Source organism: Macaca fascicularis, chromosome 1, assembly GCF_037993035.2.
Source record: "Macaca fascicularis isolate 582-1 chromosome 1, T2T-MFA8v1.1".
In the NCBI taxonomy this organism is placed as follows: Eukaryota; Metazoa; Chordata; class Mammalia; order Primates; family Cercopithecidae; genus Macaca; species Macaca fascicularis.
Window position 1 is genome coordinate 232,915,514 of NC_088375.1, and position 13,736 is coordinate 232,929,249.

The 13,736-nt window shown below is 47.9% G+C and overlaps 1 long non-coding RNA gene across 1 annotated transcript; it reads left to right on the forward strand.

Annotated features, from left to right (window-relative positions):
- Nucleotides 1-12,136: 12,136 nt before the first annotated feature.
- On the forward strand, nucleotides 12,137-12,710 carry LOC141409097 (uncharacterized). Its single transcript, XR_012427571.1, has 2 exons — nucleotides 12,137-12,175; nucleotides 12,499-12,710. It is a non-coding gene; the product is annotated as an uncharacterized lncRNA (long non-coding RNA).
- Nucleotides 12,711-13,736: the final 1,026 nt, after the last annotated feature.

Consider the following 13,736-nt stretch of genomic DNA (forward strand, 5'->3'; position numbering starts at 1 on the left):
TTTTTTGGAGACAGAGTCTTGCTCTGTTACCCAGGCTGGAGTACAGTGGCATGATCTTGGCTCACTGCAAGCTCCACCTCCCGGGTTCACGCTATTCTTCTGCCTCAGCCTCCTGAGTAGCCAGGACTACAGGCGCCCGCGACCACGCCTGGCTGATTTTTTGTATTTTTAGTAGAGATGGGGTTTCACTGTGTTAGCCAGGATGGTCTCGATCTCCTGACCTCGTGATCCGCACACCTTGGCCTCCCAAAGTGCTGGGATTACAGGCTTGAGCCACCGCGCCCGGCCAGCTGAGACCCTATTTCTTAAAAAAAAAAAAAAAAACAAAAACCAAAAAAACACTCTTCTTTTTCTTTTAACTGCATATCTATGTGAGACTGAATTTTCCTCATAGACTTCAGCTAAAACTGTGTTGCAGCAGGCTGAGAGCAGACATAGATGTGAAGATCCATTGCTTCCATTGAGGCAGACAATACAAATGTAAAATACAGCTTCTCACCAGATTATTTGTCTTAGAAAATAGTTTTTTTTTTTTTTTTTTTTTTTTTTTTTTTGAGATGGAGTCTCGCTCTGCCGCCCAGGCAGGAGTGCAGTGGGTAGATCTCAGCTCACTGCAAGCTCCGCCTCCCGGGTTTACGCCATTCTCCTGCCTCAGCCTCCCGAGTAGCTGAGACTACAGGCGCCCATCACCTCGCCCGGCTACTTTTTTGTATTTTTTAGTAGAGACGGGGTTTCACCGTGTTAGCCAGGATGGTCTTGATCTCCTGACCTCGTGATCCGCCCGTCTTGGCCTCCCAAAGTGCTGGGATTACAGGCTTGAGCCACCGCGCCCGGCCTTTTTTTTTTTGAGATGGAGTCTCGCTCTGTCCCCTGGGCTGGAGTGCAGTGGCATGATCTTGGCTCACTGCAAGGTCTGCCTCCTGGGTTCACACCGTTCTCCTGCCTCAGCCTCCCAAGTAACTGGGACTACAGGCGCCTGGCTAATTTTTTGTGTTTTTAGTAGAGATAGTGTTTCACCGTGTTAGCCAGGATGGTCTTGATCTCCTGACCTCCTGATCTGCCCGCTTCCCAAAGTGCTGGGATTACAGGCGAGCCACTGCACCCAGCCAAGAGAATAGTTATTCTTTATAAAAATGTTATGTATGGTAACATGCAGTGGGCTTATTTTCAAATCATTTAATAAACAATTTTAGAACATCTCAGTTTTAATTTATAGCATAGTAAATATCGATAGATCAAACCCTCATAAACAAAAGCCCCTGGGGTCCTTAATAGTTGAGGATGTAGGGGGACCTGAGCTGAAATATCTGAGCAGCGCTGGTTTAGAGAGTGGGCCAGGCCCAGGGCACCTGTGGGGACCAGAGAAGTTCTCAGCTGGAGGCAGGCACCCTGTCCCTGCCCCCATGTGCAGTACTATAGGATTGTGCCTTTTCCTGGGGAGGAGAACCGAGATTTGTCAGCGGTGAAGACCCATTGGTGTAGCGTGAGAAGAGGCCCTTGTATTAGGGATGTACAGAGGAAGAGAAACACATAAAGGAGTGACCAGACGTTGGGAGACCCAGCACTAGTGTCATGGAGCCTACAGAAGGTATTCTGAGAGCAGAGGGAATGGTCTGAAGTTGGAGCTGGATTCATCAGTGGTAGAGATTGCTGAGGGCCAGTGAGTTCCAGTGGAGTGAGGAGAGTCTTGTAGGAAAGTAGTCGGAGAGACAAGTGTGGGGCTGGGGAGGCTCTGTCTGCACGGATTTTAGATGGGAATACTGACAGGGCGGCGCCCATAAAGGGAAAGGGGAGAGATCTTTGGTAAAATACATATTCAGGGCCGAAGATGTGTCAAGGAGGGGCAGGTGATGGGCAGTGAATAAGATATGCTAACTTGCTTTGATGAGAGACACGTCACCTGTGAGACAATGGGAAAGGCTGTGTGCTGAAAAAGATGGCGGATGAGTCTGTTGTAGGGCTCTAGGCATTGCTGGTGCTTCCATGTTGAAAAGGATGGTGAAAACATTTGAGGAGAGAGTAGGAGGAGGTGAGAAGACAGACCAGACAGACATCTGGGAAAAGAGGGTTCCAGGCAGGAGAAGCCCCAAGTCAGGGCTGTGCTTGGACTTGGAATTGAAATAAGTCCTGGAAAATTGGTTAATCCTCACTTGGCATACATATTATGTGATTATGTGTTGGGAGAGGTACTTGAAGGTTTTCCTGTTGAAATAAATTCCCTACAACCTTGGCCTTCCAGTCCCTCTGCCTGACACTCCCATAGCAGTTGGCACACTTGCGTGTTGCCCTGTTGAAGATGCCTGTGCCATTAGCTTGCATTTGTTGGGTACCTTCCTTGCATCAGGCGCCATGCTGAAAACTATGCTGTTCCTGCGTGGTCCTCACATCAGCTCTGATAGGTGCTGTTAATAGCTTCATCTTACAGATGACTGGATGTACAAGGAGATCAGGCAGCTGGCCCTGGTGACAGTGGAACCCATGCATGAACTCAGTTCTTGGATCATTGCTCCTGGAGCCTGTGCAGTATAGACCTGCCGACATGAGCTCTTTCTCCCCATTCATCTGAGAAGACTTCTGTGTCTGCATTTGCCTCTTCCTATGTTAGCAAAAGGAACATTTTTCCACTGGAAAACAGTTACTAACAGTTTTATCTTGTCAGGGGCTCCTTGTATTATACTTTCAAACATGCCTAAATCTTATAAAACTCAACACCCAGTTAATCTTGGTATCTGTTCTAGCCACTCTTATTGTTTTTCTCTTTTTAAACTTCCCAGTCTGCTTCCATTGCCTCCACCATCTATCCTGTCCTCTTTCTCTGGAGATCTTGTTCGTGTTGTCTCATTTTTATTTTCAACTTTTTCATTTTGCTAATAAAAATGTCTAAGATGTTCATTGTAGTAAATTGGGGGTTGGGCATAGTGGCTCATGCCTGTAATCTTAACACTTTCGGAGGCTGAGGCAGAATCACTTGAGGCCAGGAGTTTGAAACCAGCCTGGGCAACACAGCTAGTCCCTGTCTCTGTTTTTTTTTTTAAATAAATAAAATTTTATAAAAGAGGGAAATTAGGAACATACAGCAAAAATCTGTAATCTCTCGATCAGGAAATAACCACGTAAGATTATTATGTTTCTTCTAGCGTTCTGTATTTCTCATGCATGTGTGTGGAGATGTTTTTCCTCGGATTGGGGGTCCCACTCTGTGTGAGTGTGTGTGTGTGTTTTTTTTTTTTTTTTTTTTTGAGACAGAGGCTCACTTTATTGCCCAGGCTGGAGTGCAGAGGCACGATCTCGGCTCACTGAAACCTCCACCTCCCCAGCTCAGGCGATTCTCCTGCCTCAGCCTCCTGAGTAGCTGGGATTACCATGCGCTGCTATGCCTGGCTAATTTTGTATTTTTATTAGAGACGAGATTTCACCATGTTGGCCAGGCTGGTCTCAAACTCCTGACCTCAAGTGAGCCGCCCACGTTGGCCTCCTGAAGTGCTGAGATTACAGGCATGAGCCACCATGCCCAGCCTGTATATATAGATTCTTAAAAGTTATGATTTTTCTACTTTGTAATTGTTTCCAAATGTCATTCATCTTGGAAAACATAGTAATTATGTAGATATCAGTGGTATTTTTTGTACCTGTATCCATATGCTGGACATCCTGGTTCTGCCATCTCAGATTTGAGGTCTGGAGCAGGCTATTGAACATCTCTACCTCAGTTTTCTTGTCTTACAGGATTGTTGTGAGGACTGAATGACATGCTACACATAAAATTCTTAGCTTCAAGCCAAGCAGGACCTCAAAGTGTTAGCTTCCAGTACCGCTACTACTGATGCTGTTTGACTCCTTGCCTTCATTCCTGAAATGCTTCTCCATTGACCAGGTGTGTTGGCTCATGCCTATGACCCTTATCACTTTGGAAGACTGAGGAGGGAAGATTGAGACCAACCTAGGCAACATAGTGAGACCCCATTTTTGCACATGTGCGCACTTGCCCACTGGTTCGTGCATGTGCACGCTTGCTCTCGCTCTTTCTTTTCTCTCTCTCTCTGTGTCTCTTGTGCGCGCACGTGCGTCTTCTCTCTTGCGCTCTCTTTTTCTTAACTGGGCCTGTTGGCATACACCTGTAGTCCCAGCTAGCTGTCTAGGAGGCTAAGGTGGGAAGATCGTTTGAACCCAGGAGTTCGAGGCTGCAGTGACCTGATTGTTCGACTGCACTCCAGCCCTGTCTCTATTCAAAGAAAAAGGAAAAAAGTCCTTCTCCAAGCTGATCTGTGCACTTGATTTCTATCCTTGTGGTTCTGGCTTAGTAAAGGTCTTCAGAAATTACACAGTGTTAGTTTCCTGTGGCTGCTGTAGCAAATCATCACAAGTTGGATGGCTCAGAATGGATTGATTCCCTCAGTTCTGGAGGACAGAAGTCTGAAATCAGGGTGTTGGCCCCAGTGCCTCTGAAGGCTCCAAGGGAAGACCCTTCCTTTCTTCTTTCTGGCTTCTGGCACGTGCCAGCAGTGTGGCTTGTAGAGGAGCCGCTCTCTACCTCTGTTTTCTGTGGGCTTTTCTCGGTGTCGCTATTCTCCTTATAAGGACATAGTTATTAGATTAGGGCCACCCTAATTCAGTATGACTTCGTTTTAACTAATCATACCTGGAAAGACGCTCCAAATAAAGTCACATTCCCACATTCCAGGTAGACGTGAATTTTTGGGGAGACACTGTTGAACCTGTGACAGTTCCTGGAGCTTCATCCTTCGCCCCTTGTGTTTCTAGCTGTCTCCCATGTCTTCCCATTCCCCCTGTGGCCAGGCTTGTGAAATGAAGTTTCCGTTGGAGGTTGAAGAAACTTGTAAGAGAATTTAAATAGAAAAAGGGGCTGGATGCAGTGGCTCACGCCTGTCATCTTAGCACTTTGGGAGGCCAAGATGAGAGGATCACTTGAGCCCAGGAGTTCATAGCTGCAGTAAGCTATGATTGTGTCACTGCACTCCAACCTTGGTGACATAGCAAGACCCTGCCTCTAAAACAAAACAAAATAGAAAAAGGTAAAGTGTCCTTGGCCAGGTGTGATGGCTCATGCCTGTAATCCCAGCACTTTGGGAGGCCAAGGCAAGTGGATTGCTTGAGGCCAGGAGTTTGAGAGCAGCCTGGCCAACATGCCAAAACCCTGTCTCTGCTAAAAATACGAAAGATTAATAGAGTGTGGTAGCGTGCACCTGTGGACCCAGCTACTCAGAAGACTGAGGTATGAGAATCACTTGAACTGGAGAAGTTGAGGTAGCAGTGAGCTGAGATCACACCACTACACTCCAGACTGGGAGGCAGAGCGCGACTTTGTCTCAAAAAAACAGAAAAAGATAAAATGTCTTATAAGCATGGGCCCCCAACTCCTCCTGCGTGGTCAGTTAGGAGCCGGGCTGCACAGCAGGTGAGAGGTGGGCACGCGAGCATTCCCGCCTGACCTCCACCTCCTATCAGATCAGTGCAGTGTCAGATTCTCATAGGAGCGTGAACCCCGCGAGCATTCCCGCCTGACCTCCCCCTCCTATCAGATCAGTGGCAGTGTTAGATTCTCATAGGGGCGTGAACCCCGCGAGCATTCCCGCCTGACCTCCACCTCCTGTCAGATCAGTGGCAGTGTTAGATTCTCATAGGAGCGTGAACCCCGTTGTGAGCTGCACACGTGAGGGATGTAGGCAGTGTGCTCCTTATGAGAATCTAATGCTTGATGATCTGAGATGGAACAGTTTCATCCTGAAACCATCCCCGCTGTGGAAAAATTGTCCTTCACAAAAACAGTCCCTGGCGTCAAAAAGGTTGGGGACTGCTGCTATGAGGATTCTGAATGCTTCACAGAATGAAGTGCAGGAGGCACTTTTTTATTTTGAGACAGGGTCTCACTCTTTGTCCCCCAGGCTGGACTGCAGTGGCGCCATCTCAGCTCACTGCAACCTCCACCACACAATTGGTGTGGTGGAGGCTCAAGCAATTCTCCTGTCTCAGCCTCCCAAGTAGCTAGGACTACAGGCGTGTGCCAGCACGTCCAGCTAATTTTTTTTTTTTTTTTTTTTTTTTTTTTTTTAAGAGATGGAGTCTTGCTCTGTCGCCTAGGCTGGAGTGCAGTGGTGCAATCTCATCTCACTGCAACCTCTGCCTCCCAGGTTCAAGCAGTTCTCCTGCCTCAGCCTCCCAAGTAACTGGGACTACAGGTGCATGCCACCACGCCTGGCTTTCCCGGTGCTTTAGTAGAGACGAGGTTTCACTGTGTTGCCCAGGCTGGTCTCCGATTCCTCAGCTCAGGCAATCTGCCCGCCTCAGTCTCCCAAAGTGCTAGGATTACAGACAGACATGAGCCACCAAGCCCGGCCTAATTTTTGTATTTTTAGTAGAGACAGAGTTTTGCCATGTTGACCAGGCTGTTCTTGAATTCCTGACCTCATATGATCTGCCCGTCTTGACCTCCCAGAGTGCTGGGATTGCAGGCGTGAGTCCCTGCACCTGGACAGGGGGTGCGTTGTGTTCATGCTTTGCTAGTCGTCTTTCTTTTGTGGGAACTGAAGAGTGTTGTCCTTGGTAGCTTCCATAGGGTTGGATTGAGGCTGCTGCCAGTATTTGTCCCACTGACTGTTCTTGGGGACCAGTAACCTAGATCAGAAGTCAGTGAGAAGACATAAAGAATGCCCCCAAAGCAGGGACTCTTTCCTTCCCTGTGAAGGCGCTGAGTCCCCTAGAGGCAGGTTTGTGTTCCCTCTTGTATTTAGTCCCCACGCTGCCTGCCTGTATACTTTGGTGGTTGTCACAGCTGGGGTGTGCCACAGTGATCCTGCTCCACCATGGAGGATTGTCCAGTCCAGCACTCTCAGTGCCAAGTTTATTTATGTAAGACGGAGTCTTGCTCTGTCGCCCAGGCTGGAGTGCAGTGGCACCATCTTGGCTCACTGCAACCTCCGCCTCCCGGGTTCAAGCAGTTCTACCTCAGCCTCCTGAGTAGCTGGGATTATAGGTGTGAGCTACCACGCCTGGCTGATTTTTGTATTTTTAGTAGAGACGGGGCTTCACCATGTTGGCTAGGCTGGTCTCAAACTCCTGACCTCAGGTGATCCGCCCACCTCGGCCTCCCAAAGTGCTGGGATTACAGGTGTGAGCCACCGCACCCGGTCTCGGTGCCAAGTTTAAAAAGAGCATATTGCCATGGCCTTATATCAGTTATATATTGCTGGTTAACAAACTACCCCAAAATGAAGTGACTTAAAACAGTAACTTCTTGTTGATCATCATGTGGGGGTATATGGATGTGGGCTGGGCTCGTCTCTGTTCACTGTGCTGGCCACGCTAGCAAGGGCAGTTTACAGTTGGTTGGCAGGTAAGCTGGGTTGTGCTTCCCATTGGCCTCACCCACGTGGGCTTTCAGCCAGGGTGCCTCTGATCTCTTCAGCCTGCCCCTCCAACAGTGTAGCTCAGGCTTCCTCCCATAGTGGCTGAATTCCATGAGGGCAGGAGCACAGTTTGACAGGCTACTTGAGGACATGTTTAGAAGTCACGGTGTCACCTCTGCTGTATTCCCTTGCTTAATGCAAGTTATAAGGCCTAGCACAGGCCAGGAGCACTGGCTCATGCCTGTAATCCCAACGCTTTGGGAGGCCAAGGTGAGAGAATGGCTTGAGGCCAGGAGTTTGAAACCAGCCTGGATAACATAGTGAGACCCCATCTCTACAAGAAATAAAGGAAGAAAACAAAAAAAAGCAAAGCTTAGCACAGGCTTGGAGAGTAGGAGATAGACTCTGGTCCTTGATGGTGGGACCTGTAGAAACCATGGTCATTTTTCATCACAGCTTTTCCTATACTGTGTGACCTCGAGAACTGCCTGCTTTAGGAGGCCCAGTTAATAATGGTATCTGTGGGATGGAGTGAACTCTTTAACAAATATTTACCGAGTACTTACTTCGAGCAAGACACTGTGCTTGGTGATGATTGAGTACTGCGAAGTTGCAATTGATAGTTCATTCTCTGTGGGGAGATGGCAAACTTGAGGAAGCGAAGTTCAGGCCTATGGTAGGTGCTGTGAGCTGTTGGGTGGAGAGGGCACTTGGTTTAGGGTCTTTAGGGTTAGGGTTAGCCACCTCGCCCGGCTAGTTTTTTGTATTTTTTAGTAGAGACGGGGTTTCACCGTGTCAGCCAGGGTGGTCTCGACCTCCTGACCTCGTGATCCGCCCGTCTTGGCCTCCCAAAGTGCTGGGATTACAGGCTTGAGCCACCGCGCCCGGCCAGGAATTTGATTTTTAAACAAAACGGATTGGTTGCAGTTGCTCATAACTATAATCCCCGTAATCTCAGGATCTGGGGAGGTTGAGTTGCCAGGATCCCTTGAGCCAGGAATTTGAGACCAGCCTAGGCAATGTAGTGAGACCCCGTCTCTGCAAAAAGTTAAAAAAAACAAAATTAGCTGGGCATGATGCCTGTAGTCCTACCTACTGGGATGGCTGAGGCAGGAGTTTGAGGTTACAGTGAATTATGATCATGCCACTGTACTCCAGTCTGGGTGCCAGAGTGAGACCTTGTCTCAAAAAAGCAAAAACAAAACCCCACAAACAAAAACAAAAGATTGTCTTTGGGCCGGTGCGGTGGCTCATACCTGTAATCCTAGCACTTTGGGAGGCCAAGGCGGTCAGATCACTTGAGGTCAAGAGTTCGAGACCAGCCTGGCCAACATGGTGAAAACCCTTCTCTACTAAAAACAAAAATTAGCTGAGCGTGGTGACAGGCGCCTATAATTCCAGCTACTCAGGAGGCTGAGGCCGGAGAATCTCTTGAACCCAGGAGGTGGAGGTTGCAGTGAGTCTAGATTGTACCACTACACTCTAGCCTGGGCGACACAGTGAGACACTGTCTCACCAAAAAAAAAAAAAAAGATTGTGTTTGTTTCTGAATCTGAAGACATAACAAAGCAGCATTACAAGTTGTGTTGTACAAGCGTGTTAGCGTAGGTAGTCCTTGATAAATTGAATATAAATAGCTCTGAAGTTTTTGTGTATATTGACCCATTACAAAAATCAGAGACTTTCTTTCGGGGTTGGGAGGGCAGTTTGAGGGTCATTGGATCATCTGGAAGAAGAGGCAGAAAAGAGGAACCAGCTACTTGATGAATAACTGTGATAAGACAAATAGGCTCCTCTACTGCCACCTCCTCGTTTTTTCCTGCTTACTATTTCTGTGGCTGTGATTGTTGGGATTCACTGGAGGAGGAAGCAGGGACAGTAGGAAAAGCTCCAGTTCCTGATGAACCTGTGTTGCTGTTACTGCACCGCCTTTTCTCTGACTACATCCCACCCACCTTAGAGACACTAAGGTGGGGGCTGAGGTCTGCCCTGTAATTAATTAACCATTAATTAACCCTGTAATTAATTAACCGATAATGAATTAACCCTCATAATCCTCTTGGGCATGAATGGTTAGCTGAAACAGATTGTCCTTTGAGTGAAATTCTGTTTTTTGGATTCTTATAGAAGTCAGTAATAAGTGTCTGAGATAGTGATTGGTCGGATAACATAAAGGAGCATTGGACTGACCAGAGCCTCTGGTCTTTGTAAGTTTGCTTTTCTTTTTTGTAAATAACTTACTCTTTTTTTTTTTTTTTTTTTGAGAAGGATACTTGCTCTGTCGCCCAGGCTGGAGTGCAGTGGCGCGATCTTCGCTCACTGCAAGCTCCGTCTCCTGGGTTCACACCGTTCTCCTGCCTCAGCTTCCCGAGTAGCTGGGACTACAGGTGCCCGCCACCACATGGGCTAATTTTTTTGTTTTTTTTTTGAGAGGGAGTCTCACTCTGTTGCCCAGGCTGGAGTGCAGTGGCGCCATCTCGGCTCACTGCAAGCTCCGCCTCCCAGGTTCACGCCATTCTCCTGCCTCAGCCTCCCGAGTAGCTGGGACTACAGGCGCCGCCACCTCGCCCGTCTAGTTTTTTTGTATTTTTTAGTAGAGACGGGGTTTCACCATGTTAGCCAGGATGGTCTCGATCTCCTGACCTCGTGATCCGCCCGTCTCGGCCTCCCAAAGTGCTGGGATTACAGGCATGAGCCACCATGACCAGCTGTAAATAATTTATTCTTTATAGAAATTAACTTTAGATGATTTTTTGAGTTCTTAGGCAAATAGACCAATGGCATCTGTTTCGTGGTTGTTAGGCCTAAAACTTTTTCACTTTTTTCTTTTTTGAGATGGAGTCTCGCTCTGTCACTCAGGCTGGAGTGCAGTTGTACAATCTCAGCTCACTGCAGCCTCCGCCTCCCAGGTTCAAGCAATTCTCTGCCTCAGCCTCCTGAGTAGCTGGGATTACAGGTGCCTGCCACCACGCCTGGGTAATTTTTTTGTATTTTTAGTAGAGTCTTGAACTTCTGGCCTCGTGATTCACCCGCCTCAGCCTCCCAAAGTGCTGGAATTACAGACGTGACCCACTGTGCCCGGCCAACTTTTTCACTTTTTAAAAGGGGAAAGCATGGCCGGGCACGGTATCTCATGCTTGTAATCCCAGCACTTTGGGAGGCGGAGGCGGGGCAATCACTTGAGGCCAGGAGTTTGAGACCAGCCTAGTCAACATGGTGAAACCCCGTCTCTACTAAAAAATATAAAAATTAGTTGGATGTGGTGGTGCACGCCTGTGATCCCAGCTACTCGGGAGGCTGAGACAGAAAAATTGCTTGAACCTGGGAGGCAGAGGCTGCAGCGAGCTGAGATCACACTACTGCACTCCAGCCTGGGTGACAGAGTAAGACTCCGTCTCCAAAAACATAAATGAATAAAATAAAAGGGAAAACATGTTTAAGTTAGTTACAAGAACTATATGGCCGGGACCGGGCGCCGTGGCTCAAGCCTGTAATCCCAGCACTTTGGGAAGCTGAGATGGGCGGGTCACAAGGTCAGCAGATCGAGACCATCCTGGCTAACACGGTGAAACCCTATCTCTACTAAAAAAAAAAAAAAAATACAAAAAACTAGCTGGGCGAGGTGGCTGGCGCCTGTAGTCCCAGCTACTCGGGAGCCTGAGACAGGAGAATGGTGTGAACCCGGAAGGCGGAGCTTGCAGTGAGCTGAGATGCGGCCACTGCACTCCAGCCTGGGCAACAGAGTGTGAGACTCTTGTCTCAAAAAAAAAAAAAAAGAACTATATGACTGGGAGTGGCGGTTCACGCCTGTAATAATCCCAGCACTTTGGGAGGCCGAGGCGGGTGGATCACCTGAGGTCGGGAGTTCAACCTGGTCGGGAGTTCAACCTGACCAACATGCAGAAACTCCGTCTCTACTAAAAATACAAAATTAGTCGGGTGTGGTGGTGCATGCCTGTAGTCCCAGCTACTCAGGAAGCTGAGGCAGGAGAATCGCTTGAACCCGGGAGGCGGAGGTTGCAGTGAGCCGAGATCCCACCATTGCACTCCAACCTGGGCAAAAAGAGTGAAACTCCATCTCAAAAATTATGTGAAGGAACCTTTAGATTCATTATTGAAGGGGTGAAAGAGAACTTGAGTAGATAGACAAATACAGAGCTTGAATGCAGTATTCCTATACGTGTGTGCTTGAATATTTTCAAGATGTCACTTGATTTGGAGAAGTAAATATTTGAGGGGGGTTCTAAAGAAAGAAAAGGGGGAATGTTTCCTAGTAGATTTTTTTATAAGTACTGTTGGTAAGTGGAACAAAGCAGTCTAGATACTGATGTATAAGTTAATGGAAACGTATTATTAATGTAGCATTTATAATGAGTTGGGAATGGATGGTTTGCCATGTAGAAGGTATTGGATCAACTGGCAATCCAGCTGTAGGTAAAGAGTTTCTTAGTATGACAGTAAGGCTGTAAACCATGAAAAGGTAGAAAAGGTGGCCGGGCGCGGTGGCTCAAGCCTGTAATCCCAGCACTTTGGGAGGCCGAGACGGGCGGATCACGAGGTCAGCAGATCGAGACCATCCTGGCTAACCTGGTGAAACCCCGTCTCTCTAAAAAATACAAAAAACTAGCCGGGCAAGGTGGCGGGCGCCTGTAGTCCCAGCTATTCGGGAGGCTGAGGCAGGAGAATGGCGTAAACCTGGGAGGCGGAGCTTGCAGTGAGCTGAGATCCGGCCACTGCATTCCAGCCTGGGCGACAGAGCGAGACTCCGTCTCAAAAAAAAAAAAAAAAAAAAAAAAGAAAAGGTAGAAAAGGTAACTGCTTGGCCGGGCGCGGTGGCTCAAGCCTGTAATCCCAGCACTTTGGGAGGCCGAGACGGGCGGATCACGAGGTCAGGAGATCGAGACCATCCTGGCAAACACGGTGAAACCCCGTCTCTATTAAATACAAAAAACTAGCCGGGCGAGGTGGCGGGCGCCTGTAGTCCCTGCTACTTGGGAGGCTGAGGCCAGAGAATGGCGTGAACCCAGGAGGCGGAGCTTGCAGTGAGCTGAGATCCGGCCACTGCACTCCAGCCTGGGTGACAGAGCGAGACTCCGTCTCAAAAAAAAAAAAAAAAAAAAAAAAAAAAGAAAAGGTAACTGCTTAAGCATTCAGAACGTATCTACAGCAAAAGATGCCTGTTTGGGGACCTTTGAACTGTAGTTCAAAGGCAGGCAAATTAGAGAAAAATGTTAGGAATATATACGATAAAAGGTTATTATTTTGAGTATAAAAGTAGCATTTCTAAAGTAAATTGTTCCAGCAAGTCTGTTTTTAGAAATTTATTCAAAGGAAGAAATAAAAGAATGCTTATTATAAAATTAGTTATAAAAGCAGAATATTTAAGACAGTCAATGCTCAAAAACTCCCAGCTAGAATTTTTGGTATAAAAGCAAAAAATTGTCAATAGTCACTATAATGTAAGCTCCATGAGGGTAGAGAACTTCTTGTTTTATTTACTGATATATCCTCTGACAGTGCCTGGTACATAGTAGGTCTCAATAAATATTTGCTGTATGAGGCCGGGCGCGGTGGCTCAAGCCTGTAATCCCAGCACTTTGGGAGGCCGAGATGGGCGGATCACGAGGTCAGGAGATCGAGACCATCCTGGCTAACACGGTGAAACCCCGTCTCTACTAAGAAATACAAAAAATAGCCGGGCGAGGTGGCAGCGCCTGTAGTCCCAGCTACTCGGGAGGCTGAGGCCGGAGAATGGCGTGAACCCGGGACGCGGAGCTTGCAGTGAGCTGAGATCCGGCCACTGCACTCCAGCCTGGGCTACAGAGCGAGACTCCGTCTCAAAAAAAAAAAAAAAAAAAAAATATTTGCTGTATGAATGCCTAGTCATGCTTGTCCAATCTGAGGCCTGTGGGCCGCATTGCAGCCCAACACAAATTTGTAAACTTTTTTTTTTTTTTTTGAGACGGAGGCTCGCTCTGTCACCCAGGCTGGAGTGCAGTGGCCGGATCTCAGCTCACTGCAAGCTCCGCCTCCCAGGTTCACGCCATTCTCCTGCCTCAGCCTCCTGAGTAGCTGGGACTACAGGCATCCGCCACCTCGCCCGGCTAGTTTTTTGTATTTTTTTAGTAGAGACGGGGTTTCACTGTGTTAGCCAGGATGGTCTCGATCTCCTGACCTCGTGATCCACCCGTCTCGGCCTCCCAAAGTGCTGGGATTACAGGCTTGAGCCACCGCGCGCGGCCTAAACTTTCTTAAAATATTGAGGTTTTTTTTTTGTTGTTGTTGTTGTTGGAGTTTTGCTTTTGCTCAATCTGGGGTGAAGTGCCCAGATCTCAGGTTACTGCAACCTCTGCCTCCCAGGTTCAAGCAATT